Source organism: Balaenoptera musculus, chromosome 7, assembly GCF_009873245.2.
Source record: "Balaenoptera musculus isolate JJ_BM4_2016_0621 chromosome 7, mBalMus1.pri.v3, whole genome shotgun sequence".
Taxonomy (NCBI): domain Eukaryota; kingdom Metazoa; phylum Chordata; class Mammalia; order Artiodactyla; family Balaenopteridae; genus Balaenoptera; species Balaenoptera musculus.
The window spans coordinates 1,717,845-1,731,899 of record NC_045791.1 but is presented as its reverse complement, the minus strand read 5'-3'; positions in this window follow the sequence as shown (position 1 = coordinate 1,731,899).

Genomic DNA, 14,055 nt, shown 5'->3' with positions numbered 1-14,055 from the left:
TAGATGGAATCCCTGCTAGCCAGATGGGCTCCTAGCCCTCAGATACATAGGACCCCATTGGATGGGTGGACTCCTAGTCGGACAGATAGATTCCCAGCCACAGTGAGACACCGTCCTCAGCCAGAGAAATAAATGGACCCCAAGCCAACTGGCCAGCTAGATCCCAAGTTGGATGAACAGACCCCCAAACCAGATGAACGGGTAGACCCCCATCTGGACAGATGAATGGACCCCAACAAGTCAGACCCCTAGCTGTTCACACAGGCTCCTAGCCAGACAAGCCTCCAGCCCTTGAGCTGGACAGCAGATGCACACAGACTACCAGCTTGGCAGACAAATCTGCAGCCAGCAAGACAGCCCTCTAGCCTCACAGTCAGATGGACAGACCTCATACTGATAGGCTGGTAAACCTCCAAGTAGACTCAGCTGGAAAAATAAACTCCAGACAGACCGACTCCCAACTTGAAAAGAAGCTCCGCAGACAAACCCATGGCTGGACAGACATGCAGACCCCCAGCCAGAAAGACAGCAGCCAGACAGACCCCATCTAGACAGGTAGACACTCAGTGAGCCACACAGATCTCCAGCTGGACAGACAGACACTGGGCCAGCCAGCCAGATAACCTTCAAACGACATGGAACGCCAGGTAGACAAGATGAGTAAATTTACACTTGATGCTTCAAAATCCTGATGCTGCTCTGTAAGCCTCCCTCCTGACGTGATCTTCCTTCTGGCAGTGTCTGTCTGACAATATCAGGTTTATCTAGGCGGACTCCCAGTCATTCCTCCCCAACACAGTGCCTTCCCCAGGCTGTTGGAAAGCTGTCCTGTGTCTGTGATGAGCATGGACCACCAAGGCCTCCACCTGCCATCTGCTCAGCCAGGCCACATCCCTCACACAGTTACTGTGAGAATTCAGTGAAAGAGAATATAAAGAGCCTACCATCTGCACAATAAATGTTCGGCCATAATTAGCTCCAGGGCCCTGCATTCAATATAGGTCCTGAGACAAATCATTTGCCCTTTGAGTGTTGGTAGAAGGAGGATGAAACTTGCCTTCCCTGACCACACAGTGCTTAGTGACAGTGACTTCATTTTTCAAGTGTGTAAAGTCTCTGCACAAGAAGCAGTTCGACCAGCAGAAACCAGGAATTGCAGAGAAACTAGAGATTCCCCAGCTCAATGGGAAACAGGTGAAAGTTGTAGCAGATCTTGATGAAAAGAGGCAAGAAGGAGGCCCCGGGGCTGCTGATAGCAGAGGAAGCTGAAGGTGTCATTTAGAGTGTAAACCAACCTCAAAGCCAGAGATATTAAGTCATTGCACTCCGGAGACCAGAGGGAAAAAGCAGTAGTGTCTCAGAGTAGAGGGGGCCAATGGTAGAAGGAAGAGGCATCTTTCCATCATTTGATGTTTCTTTAAACTAAGCAGGTCTGTATCATAATGGTGAATAGCTTGGACTCGGTCACTTACTAGTGAGATATTGAGCAAATTTCTTAATTTCTCACTGCTTCAGTTTTCCAGTCTGTGAAATGGGACAATAAAGTTATGTTTATCATAGGGTTGCCACATATATGACTGTGAATCTGGATTTTTACAATGGACATAGAAGGGAATATTTCTTATTTTTTCAGGGTTTATCCCCAGAATAAAACAGAATTCCATACAGTTGAAATGATTATATCAAAAGCTCTAACTAAGACATGGGACTTCCCTGGTCGTCCAGAGGATAAGATTCTGTGCTTCCACTGCAGGGGGCACAGGTTTGATCCCTGGTGGGGGAACTAAGATTCTGCAAAAAAACCCTGAAAGCCAACCAAACAGACAAAAAAACCCACAAAAAACAAAACAAAAAAACACCCTCTACCCAAGACAAAAATAAATGAAAGCAAATTTAATTATACATTCTCCTGCTTAAAATCTAGTGGCTCCAGCCTTTGATTACTGTTGCATTTTAAATCAGTGGGCAGAAAAATGTTTTATTCAACATAGGTTATTGAGATGATTAAGTAGTCATTTAGGAAAAAAGAAGTTTGAGCCATATACCTTACAGCAAGATAAATTCCAAATGCATCAAATATTTAAATGTAAAATATTAACCCATGTTACACCATGTTATTCACTGTAGTAGCAGAAGACTGGAAACATTTTATTTAATTAATTAATTAATTAATTTATGGCTGCATTGTGTCTTCATTTCTGTGCGAGCTCTCTCTAGTTGCGGCGAGTGGGGGCTGCTCTTCGTTGTGGTGTGCAGGCTTCTCACTGCGGTGGCTCCTCTTCAGGCTCTAGGCATGCGGGCCTCAGTAGTTGTGGCGTGTGGGCTCAGTAGTTGTGGCACACGCGCTTAGTTGCTCCTTGGCAGATGGGATCTTCCCAGACCAGGGCTCAAACCCATGTCCCTTGCATTGGCAGGCGGATTCTTAACCACTGCACCACCAGGGAGGTCCTGGAAACATTTTTAATGTTCTCCCTGGGATCCTGGTTAAATAAATGCTGTGATGGAATCTTATGCAGCTGTTTAAAAAAGGGAGAACTCCTCTATGCACTGGTGTGGACGAATCTCCAAATCACATGGTAAAATGAAAAAAAAGGGACTTACCTGTTGGCACAGTGGTTAAGAATCCCCCTGCCAATGCAGGGGACACGGGTTCAATCCCTGGTCCGGGGAGATCCCACATGTCATGGAGCAACTAAACTCGTACACCACAACTGCTGAGCCTGCGCTCTAGAGCCTGTGAGTCACAACTACTGATCCCACGCACCACAACTACTGAAGCCTGCGCAGCTAGAACTGGTGCTCTGCCGCAAGAGAAGCCACCAAAATGAGAAGCCCATGCACCACAACAAAGAGTAGACCCCACTCGCCGCAACTAGAGAAAAAGCCTGTGCGCAGCAATGAAGACCCAACGCAGCTAAAAAAATAAACAATTTTTTAAAAATTAATTTTATTTATTTTATTATACAGCAGGTTCTTATTAGTTATCTATTTTATACATGTTAGTATATATATGTCAATCCCAATCTCCCAATTCATCTCACACACACACACACACACACACACACACCCCTGCTGTTTTCCCCCCTTGGTGCCCATACATTTGTTTTCTACATCTGTGTCTCAGTTTCTGCCCTGCAAACCAGTTCATTTGTACCATTTTTCTAGGTTCCACATATATGCATTAATATATGATATTTGTTTTTCTCTTTTTGACTTACTTCACTCTGTATGACAGTCTCTAGATCCATCCACGTCTCAACAAATGACTCAATTTCGTTCCTTTTTATGGCAGAGTAATATTCCATTGTATATACGTGCCACAACTTCTTTATCCATTCATCTGTCAGTGGGCATTTAGGTTGCTTCCATGACCTGGCTATTGTAAATAGTGCTGCAATGAACACTGGGGTGTATGTGTCTTTTTGAATTATGGTTTTCTCTGGGTATATGCCCAGTAGTGGGATTGCTGGGTCATATGGTAATTCTATTTTTAGTTTTTTTAAGGAACCTCCATTCTGTTCTCCATAGTGGCTGTATCAGTTTACATTCCCACCAACAGCGCAAGAGGGTTCCCTTTTCTCCACACCCTCTCCAGCACTTGTTGTTTGTAGATTTTCAGATGATGCCCATTCTAACTGGTGTGAAGTGATACCTCATTGTAGTTTTGATTTGCATTTCTCTAATAATTAGTGATGTTGAGCAGCTTTTCATGTGCTTCTTGGCCATCTGTATGTCTTCTTTGGAGAAATGTCTATTTAGGTCTTCTGCCCATTTTTGGATTGGGTGGTTTTTTTTTTTAATATTGAGCTGCATGAGGTGTTTATATATTTTGGAGATTAATCCTTTGTCCGTTGACTTGTTTGCAAATATTTTCTCCCATTCTGAGGGTTGTCTTTTCGTCTTGTTTGTAGTTTCCTTTGCTGTGCAAACACTTTTAAGTTTCTTTAGGTCCCAATTTGTTTATTTTTGTTTTTATTTCCATTACTCTAGGAGGTGGATCAAAAAAGATCTTGCTGTGATTTATGTCAAAGAGTGTTCTTCCTATGTTTTCCTCTAAGAGTTTTATAGTGTCCAGTCTTACATTTAGGTCTCTAATCCATTTTGAGTTTATTTTTGTGTATGGTGTTAGGGAGTGTTCTAATTTCATTCTTTTACATGTAGCTGTCCAGTTTTCCCAGCACCACTTATTGAAGAAACTGTCTTTTCTCCATTGTATATCCTTGCCTCCTTTGTCATAGATTAGTTGACCATAGGTGCATGGGTTTATCTCTGGGCTCTCTATCCTGTTCCATTGATCTATATTTCTGTTTTTGTGCCAATACCATATTGTCTTGATTACTGTAGCTTTGTAATATAGTCTGAAGTCAGGGAGCCTGATTCCTCCAACTCCATTTTTTTCCCCTCAAGACCGCTTTGGCTATTAGGGGTCTTTCATGTCTCCATACAAATTTTAAGATTTTTTTGTTCTAGTTCTGTAAAAAATGCCATTGGTAATTTGATAGGGATTGCATTGAATCTGTAGATTGCTTTGGGTAGTATAGTCATTTTCACAGTATTGATTCTTCCAATCCAAGAACATGGTACATCTCTCCATCTGTTTGTATCATTTTTAATTTGTTTCATCAGTGTCTTATAGTTTTCTGCATACAGGTCTTTTGTCTCCCTAGGTAGGTTTTTTCCTAGGTATTTTATTCTTTTTGTTGCAGTTGTAAATGGGAGTGTTTCCTTAATTTCCCTTTCAGATTTTTCATTGTTAGTGTATAGGAATGAAAGAGATTTCTGTGCATTAATTTTGTATCCTGCTACTTTACCAGATTCATTGATTAGCTCTAGTAGTTTTCTGGTAGCATATTTAGGATTCTCTATGTATAGTATCATGTCATCTGCAAACAGTGACAGTTTTACTTCTTCTTTAACAATTTGGATTCCTTTTATTTCTTTTTCTCCTCTGATTGCCATGGCTAGGACTTCCAAAACTATATTGAATAATAGTGGTGACAGTGGGCATCCTTGTCTTGTTCCTGATCTTAGAGGAAATGCTTTCAGTTTTTCACCTTTGAGAATGATGTTTGCTGTGGGTTTGTCATATGTGACCTTTATTATGTTGAGGTAGGTTCCCTCTATGCCCACTTTCTGGAGAGTTTTTATCATAAATGGGTGTGGAATTTTGTCAAAAGCTTTTCCTGCATCTATTGAGATGATCATATGGTTTTTCTTCTTTTTCTTCAATTTCTTAGTATGGTTTATCACATTGATTGATTTGCATATATTGAAGAATCCTTGCATCCCTGGGAGAAATCCCACTTGATCATGGTGTATGATCCTTTTAATTGTTGTTGGATTCTGTTTGCTAGTATTTTGTTGAGGTTTTTTGCATCTATAGTCATCAGTGATATTGGTCTATAATTTTCTTTTTTTGTAGTATCTTTGTCTTGTTTTGGTATCAGGGTGATGGTGGCCTCATAGAATGAGTTTGGGAGTCTTCCTTACTCTGCAAATTTTTGGAAGAGCTTGATAAGGATAGGTGTTAGCTCTTCTCTAAATGTTTGATAGAATTCACCTGTGAAGACATCTGGTCCTGGACTTTTGTTTGTTGGAAGATTTTTAATCACAGTTTCAATTTCATTACTTGAAATTGGTCTGTTCAGACTTGATTGGTCTGTTCATATTTTCTATTTCTTCCTGGTTCAGTCTTGGAAAGTTATACCTTTCTAAGAATTTGTCCATTTCTTTCAGGTTGTCCATTTTATTTGCATAGAGTTGCTTGTAGTAGTCTCTTAGGATGCGTTGTATTTCTGCTGTGTCTGTTGTAACTTCTCCTTTTTCATTTCTAATTTTATTGATTTGAGTCCTCTCCCTCTTTTTCTTGATGAGTCTGGCTAATGGTTTATCAATTTTGTTTATCTTCTCAAAGAATCAGCTTTTAGTTTTATTGATCTTTGCAATTGTTTTCTTTGTTTCTATTTCGTTTATTTCTGTTCTGATCTTTATGATTTCTTTCCTTCTACTAACTTTAGGTTTTGTTTGTTCTTCTTTCTCTAGTTCCTTTAGGTGTAAGGTTAGATTGTTTATTTGAGATGTTTGTTGTTTCATGAGGTAGGATTGTATTGCTATAAACTTCCCTCTTAGTTATGCTTTTGCTGCATCCCATAGGTTTTGGATCATCGTGTTTTCATTGTCATTTGTCTCTAGGTATTTTTTGATTTCCTCTTTGATTTCTTCAGTGATCTCTTGGTTATTTAGTAACGTATTGTTTAGCCTCCATGTGTTTGTGTTTTTCACGTTTTTTTCCCTGTAATTGATTTCTAATCTCATAGTGTTGTGGTCAGAAAAGATGCTTGGGGACTTCCCTGGTGGTGCAGTGGTTGAGAGTCCGCCTGTCAATGCAGGGGACATGGGTTCGAACCCTGGTCCGGAAGGATCCCACATGCTGCGGAGCAACTGAGCCTGTGCAACACAACTCCTGGGCCTGTGCTCTGGAGCCCGTGAGCCGCAACTACTGAGCTCACATGCCACAACTGCTGAAGCCCGCGCGCCTGGAGCCCGTGCTCTGCAGCAGGAGAGGCCACCGTGACGAGAGACCTGCACACCGCAACGAAGAGCAGCCCCGCTCACAACTAGAGAGAGCCCTCGCACAGCAACGGAGACACAATGTAGCCATAAATAAATAAATAAATAAATAAATAAATAAATAAATTTAAAAGAAAAGATGGTTGATATGATTTCAGTTTTCTTAAATTTACTGAGGCTTGATTTGTGACCCAAGATGTGATCTATCCTGGAGAATGTTCCATGCGCACTTGAGAAGAACGTGTAATCTGCTGTTTTTGGATGGAATGTCCTATAAATATCAATTAAATCTATCTGGTCTATTGTGTCATTTAAAGTTTCTGTTTCCTTATTAATTTTCTGTTTGGATGGTCTGTCCATTGGTGTAAGTGAGGTGTTAAAGTCCCCCACTATTATTGTGTTACTGTCAATTTCCTCTTTCATAGCTGTTAGCAGTTGCCTTATGTATTGTGGTGCTCCTCTGTTGGGTGCATATATATTTGTAATTGTTATATCTTCTTCTTGGATTGATCCCTTGATCATTATGTAGTGTCCTTCCTTGTCTCTTGTAACATTCTTTATTTTAAAGTCTATTTTATCTGATATGAGTATTGGTACTCCAGCTTTCTTTTGATTTCCATTTGCATGGAATATCTTTTTCCATCCCCTCACTTTCAGTCTGTATGTGTCCCTAGGTCTGAAGTGGGTCTCTTGTAGACAGCATATATATGGGTCTTGTTTTTGTATCTATTCAGTGAGCCTGTGTCTTTTGGTTGGAGCATTTAATCCATTCATGTTTAAGGTAATTATTGATATGTATGTTCCTATGACCATTTTCTTAATTGTTTTGGGTTTGTTTTTGTAGGTCCTTTTCTTCTCTTGTGTTTCCCACTTAGAGAAGTTCCTTTAGCATTTGTTGTAGAGCTGGTTTGGTGGTGCTGAATTCTCTTAGCTTTTGCTTGTCTGTAAAGCTTTTGATTTCTCCATCGAATCTGAATGAGATCCTTGCTGGGTAGAGTAATCTTGGTTGTAGGTTCTTCCCTTTCATCACTTTAAATATGTCATGCCACTCCCTTCTGGCTTGTAGAGTTTCTGCTGAGAAATCAGCTGTTAACCTTATGGGAGTTCCCTTGTATGTTATTTGTCGTTTTTCCCTTGCTGCTTTCAATAATTTTTCTTTGTCTTTAATTTTTGCCAATTTGATTATTATGTGTATTGGCGTGTTTCTCCTTGGGTTTATCCTGTATGGGACTCTCTGCACTTCCTGGACTTGGGTGGCTATTTCCTTTCCCATGTTAGGGAAGTTTTTGACTATAATCTCTTCAAATATTTTCTCTGGTCCTTTCTCTCTCTCTTCTCCTTCTGGGACCCCTATAATGCAAATGTTGTTGCGTTTAATGTTGTCTCAGAGATCTCTTAGTCTGTCTTCATTTCTTTTCAGTCTTTTTTTTTAATTCTGTTCCACAGCAGTGAATTCCACCATTCTGTCTTCCAGATCACTTATCCGTTCTTCTGCCTCAGTTATTCTGCTATTGATTCCTTCTAGTGTAGTTTTCATTTCAGTTATTGTATTGTTCATTTCTGTTTGTTTGTTCTTTAATTCTTCTAGGTCTTTGTTAAACATTTCTTGCATCTTCTCGATCTTTGCCTCTATTCTTTTTCCGAGGTCCTGGATCATCTTCACTATCATTATTCCAAATTCTTTTCCTGGAAGGTTGCCTATCTCCACTTCATTTATTTGTTTTTCTGGGGTTTTATCTTGTTCCTTCATGTGGTACATAGCCCTCTGCCTTTTCATCTTGTCTATCTTTCTGTGAATGTGGTTTTTGTTCCACAGGCTGCAGGATTGTAGTTCTTCTTGCTTCTGCTGTCTGCCCTCTAGTGGATGAGGCTCTCTAAGTGGCTTGTGCAAGTTTCCTGATGGGAGGGACTGGTGGTGGGTAGAGCTGGGTATTGCTCTGGTGGGCAGAGCTCAGTAAAACTTTAATCCACTTATCTGCTGATGGGTGGGGCTGGGTTCCCTCCCTGTTGGTTGTTTGGCCTGAGGCATCCCAACACTGGAGCCTACCCTGGCTCTTTGGTGGGGCTAATGGCAGACTGTGGGAGGACTCATGCCAAGGAGTACTTCCCAGAACTTCTGCTTCCAGTGTCCTTGTCCTCATGGTGACACACAGCCACCTCTGCCTCTACAGGAGACCCTCCAACACTAGCAGGTAGGTCTGGTTCAGTCTCCTATGGGGTCACTGCTCCTTCCCCTTGGTCCCGATGCACATACTGCTTTGTGTGTGCCCTTCAAGAGTGGAGTCTCTGTTTTCCCCAGTTCTGTCGAAGTCCTGCAATCAAATCCCACAAGCCTTCAAAGTCTGATTCTCTAGGAATTCCTCCTCCCGTTGCCGGACCCCCAGGTTGGGAGGCCTGACGTGGGGCTCAGAACCTTCACTCCAGTCGGTGGACTTCTGTGGTGTAAGTGTTCTCCAGTTTGTGAGTCACCCACCCAGCCGTTATGGGATTTGATTTTATTGTGATTGTGCCCCTCCTACCATCTCATTGTGGCTTCTCCTTTGTCTTTGGATGTGGGGTATCTTTTTTGGTGAGTTCCAGTGTCTTCCTGTCGATGACTGTTCAGCATTTAGTTGTGATAGAGGTGATAGAGATGTCCTTCTACTCTACCATCTTGAACCAATCTCAATAATTTTTTAAAAAAGAAAGAAAAGCGTATGCGATTTAACTTACATTAAAAAAAAGAAAAAAATATTTTTATATTTTTATATATAGATATGTTTTCCTTGGATATGCATAAAGTATGGTTGAAAAAAAGCACAAGAAACTTGACAGAGGACTGACTTTCTGGGGGCCAGGTGCTCCCACCCACCACTCTGCCTTCCTTTCACTTGCTCAGACCTTCCTCGCTTAGGTATTTGTGTATGGTGGGCTCAGGTCCTGCCGGCACTGCTGCGGTGCCCCAGGGTCCCACGTCCAACACAGTCATGCCCTGTTCTGAGTGAGGACTGGCCTTCCTGCCTCCACCTGCCCACATCCTTGGGGACCAGAAGTGCCTTGGAGTGAATCCCCACCCTGCCACCTTCCACCCAGCTGTCCAGGAGGGAAGTCCTCTTTCCCTGGGTAATATATATGTATCCCAGTGTAATATGCTGAGAGACCCTTTTCTCTCTTTCCCAAAGATACTTACATCACAGGACAGTTAATGATTTCTTTTTGGGGGAGAGGATGGGCAGGTCAGGAACAGCCCCCTTGATAAAATCTCAAAGCCTCCTTAGTTCAGGGTTTCTCTCCTGTGATGCAAACCCCTGGCATGCACAGGTGACGCCGGCATCCCCTTGTGGGGAGCAGGGGCATGGGAAACTGACTCAAGATGATTATTCTGGCTGCTGTTTTTACTGCGAGTGATAAGCTGTTTCTCTGATTCAGAGGTCTGATGTCATATATAGATGAAACTGGGGCAGCTAACCTGATAGCTCGCAAGGAAGGGCCACCCTCAGAGGCTTCATGGATTCACCACTGGCCTCCTTCCTTGTCTGTTCACAAGCGCACTCCTGCCTCAGGTGTTTGCACTGGCTATTCTCTTTGCCTGGGAAGCTTTTCTCTCACATTCCACTTCTAGTATATTAGAAATTTTACCTCTTTATGTTGTTTTCTATCTGTCTCTCCTGACCAGAATGTAAACTCCATGAGGACAGGAATTTTTGTTTTGTTAACAGCTCTATGCCCAGCTCCTAGAACAGTGTCTAGCACCTAGTAGATGTGCAAGTTAATTTATGTCACACTATTCCTAAGCTTCCCAATCTCTAGTAAAATATCACACTTTATCTCAAATGTGCCCTTAGCCTTTCCATGTTAGTGACTGCCTCAGGCTGACACACAGCCCTCCTCTTGTTGAGAAGGTACTCAGCATTGGGAGAGCCGTCCTCTGTGGGCCTCTTCCTTTCCTGAACATCTTTGCTGGCTGTGAGTGGAATATTGCCCCTCCCCTGCCCCAGATGTCAAATCCTAGCTCTGGGAACGTGTGAAGGTGACATTATTTGGAAAAAGGGTCTTTGCAGGTGTAATTAAGTTAAGTGCCCTGAGATCATCCTGGATTTAGGATGGGCCCTAAACCCACTGACTGATGTCCTTAAAAGAGAAAGGGGAGGGAGATTTGAGACACAGAGACAGAGAGAAAACGCTATTGAAGATGGAGACAGAGATTGGACTGACACATCTACAAGCCAAGCAACACCAAAGAAAACACCAGGAGCTGGCAGTGAGGCCTGGAACAGATTCTCCCGTGGAGCCTCCAGAAGAAACCAGCCCTGCTGACACCTCCAGTAAATACCTCTGGACCCCAGATCTGTTGTTTTAAACCACCGGTTTATGGTCATGTGTTATGGCAGCCACAGGAAACTCATATATTGGGTGTGCCAAGAATAGCCCTTCTCAGAACTATGTTTGCAGCAGGAAAATTTCAGGGAGGCAGTGGCTCCCTCTGAGCTCAGTGTTCCTCAGCTGGAATGCAGCCCTTTGTGTGAGTGGTACCTGTCTCTCAGGTGCCTCAGTGGGATGTGGGGTCAGGGGATGCAAGCATGATGGGGGCCCCTTGGTCTCTGACCTGTAGTCTCATGTCTTCCGCCAGCACCCATGAAACACGGATGCACTGTTGTCAGTGTATAAGTCGGGTGGTATCAGGTGACACCTCCTCCACACACCCCGCGGTGATTCCTCCCTCCTTTCTGTGTTCAACATCTTCTGACTTTACTTCTCTATATAAGGTGTTTATTTCTTATTTTAGATTGTGACGTCTCTGAGAAAAAAACGAGGCCCTGTATCTGTGGCTACATGTGTTGTTTTTAATCCCAGTGGTGCAGAGGTGTTTTACACAGTGATGGAAACTTTGTTTTGGTTTCCTAACTCTTAATTTAATGCTCTTTTCAGTCACCCCCCCCCCCCCCATGCACATGTATCTCATTACCTTCAGAAGCAAAACATGGTACTAAAAGATGCTGCTGGGCTTTGGGCAGTGGATATCTGATCCCATGCAGCCAAAAGAAAGAGTTGAAGAATTTCTGTTTAGCCTTTGGGTCCTCAGCGAACTTCTCAAATCTTGACATAGAAGGGGGTCGCTGAGGTCTGGGGCTACTGAGAGTCTAACAGCCTTTCATAACTGGGCTGGCCTGGGCCCGGTCCCACTTCTTCTTCTCACCTTCTACTCACCCCCACACGCAAAGCCAGCACTCCCGGCAAAATGCACTGTCTCCCCAGGGCTCCCTACTCTCCTCCTTCAGTCACAGTTTCTCTCATCCCACAGGATCCAGCTCCCATTTCACCTGCCCAGTGAAGGATGGAGCATTCTCTCACCCTACCCCTCGGCTTCTATTCCCCGGAGCACCTGGTGTCAGCCCTTGTCATATCCCTCCCTGGGCTGGCAGGATCCTGGGGACGCAGGACAGTTCTGTGTGTCAGGGATGCGTCTTGCTCCTCTTTGCTGCCTACATGTTTGGAGCATACCCTGCACAGAGCAGTGCTCAGTAAGTGTGGATTTCAATTCAGTAAGTGGAATTGCTCAGTCGTGTTCCTGCAAATTGGCCTCGTTGGAAAGCCTGCAGAATGCCAATTGCAGCCTCAGTGAAAGTCATGGAAGAAATCACTAGGCAGCTATTGTTCATTGGTCAATGTTTGATAATAGCTAAATTTAGTCCAAATACAAGGTCAACGTATGAATAAATTATCTAGTAAGTGGGAATTGTTTTATTCGCTTACTTTATGGCACATTTCTTTTAGAATATACAAACTGGTCCAGGGGACATGAATCCTTAAGAAAATATGAGAAAGACAAGTGTTTGTAAAGCCACACCAGCATTCTAATCAATTTCAGAGGCTTTAAGAGCTAAGAAGAGTGTCCAAACATAAATACAAAAGGCACTTGAAAAGTGATTTCAATGGATTCCACAGGTCTCAGGCAAACCTATGGCCCTGCAGCCTTCTCTCTGAGGATGACTTCTCCAAGAAGTCTATCTATCTGGCTGGCTATTTGGGGATTGATGACTACTGACAACGTTAACAGGCTGACTACCATGACTTTTTTCCAAGTGGCAGACATAGGAATTTTACCTTATCTTGTTAAACTTATCGTGGTGAGCAAGACCCCGGTTTTAAAAATCTTTGGGTTCCCCCACAGGTTTAACAGAGTTTGGGGTCAATAAATATTTACTGAATTTAATAAGAGCTGTTGGTGAGAAAGAACTCTACAGTGTAGTCATGCCTAAAAGCCTAAAGTTGAACTTTCTCCACCCTGACCTTGAAATAGGTCAAGGGCCCCAGTGAGAGTGTGGGATCAGCAGCTCTACAGCTACCAAAAAATGGCTCAAATTTGCATTGTCAAGTGTACAGTGGATGCTTTAAAATCAAGGAACATCAAAATTATCAACAATGTGACATTGTGATTTGTAATAAATATTTATTTTGGACTTCTCTATTGTTTCTGGTTCCCAGCTCCCCAAACTCTTGGAATTTCCTAAGCAATAAGAGCAAGGGGAGCACCTTTTATTATAATATTTGGTCTTTTGCCCTCAGTTCCTGAAGGTACTTCAGGGCCATAAAGGTGAAATGGGTGCCATGCTATTCATAGCCAACCCCTTTCTACTACACCTGAGTTTAGGTTAATGAGGTGACTTTTGGAAAACCCCTAGGTAACTAAGGTTAGAGGCTGGTTGCCAGGGAAACCAATCAGATGATAAGAGGGTTGGAACACTCAGCACGAACCTGTCACCGGGAAGGCGGTGTGGGGGGATAGGGGGTGGCTGGAAATTGAGTTCAATCGTTAGTGGCCAATGATATAACCAATTAGGCCCACACAATGAAGCCTCCATAAAAATCCCTGAACTTCTGGCTTTGGAGAGCTTCCAGACTGGTTACCCAGAATGCATCCCCATGCTGGGAGAGTGGCACACCTCAAACTCCACAGGGACAGAAGCTCCTGTGTTCAGGACCCTTTCAGATCTCACCCTGTATATCTCTTTGTTTTGGCTGTTTATTCCTATCCTTTCGTATCCTTTGTAATAAATCAGTAATCTAGTAAGTAAACTGTTTCCCTGAGTTCTGTGAGCCACTCTAGCAAATTAATTGAGCCCAACTAGGGGGTTTGGGGGACCTCCAACTGATCACCGGTTGGTCAGAAGCACAGGTAACAGCCTGGACTTGCGATTGGCATTTCAATTCGGGGGGCAGTCTGGGTAAGACTGAGCCCTTAACCTGTGGGGTCTGATGCCATCTGCAGGTTGATGTCAGAATTGAGCTTAATTTGTGGGACACCTAATCAGTGTCGGCTGAGAATTGCAGAATTGTTTGGTGGTATTGGAAAAAACACATCGGAAACAATTGCTTTGAATATTCTAGTTGGCTTCTTGTTTCTCAGTTTGGGTTTGTTCTGGGGGGTGGAAGAAATCTTCATGATCAATACATCACAGCTTAGGAGAGAAGACTCAGCCATATTTCTGTTTCCCCCAAATATGA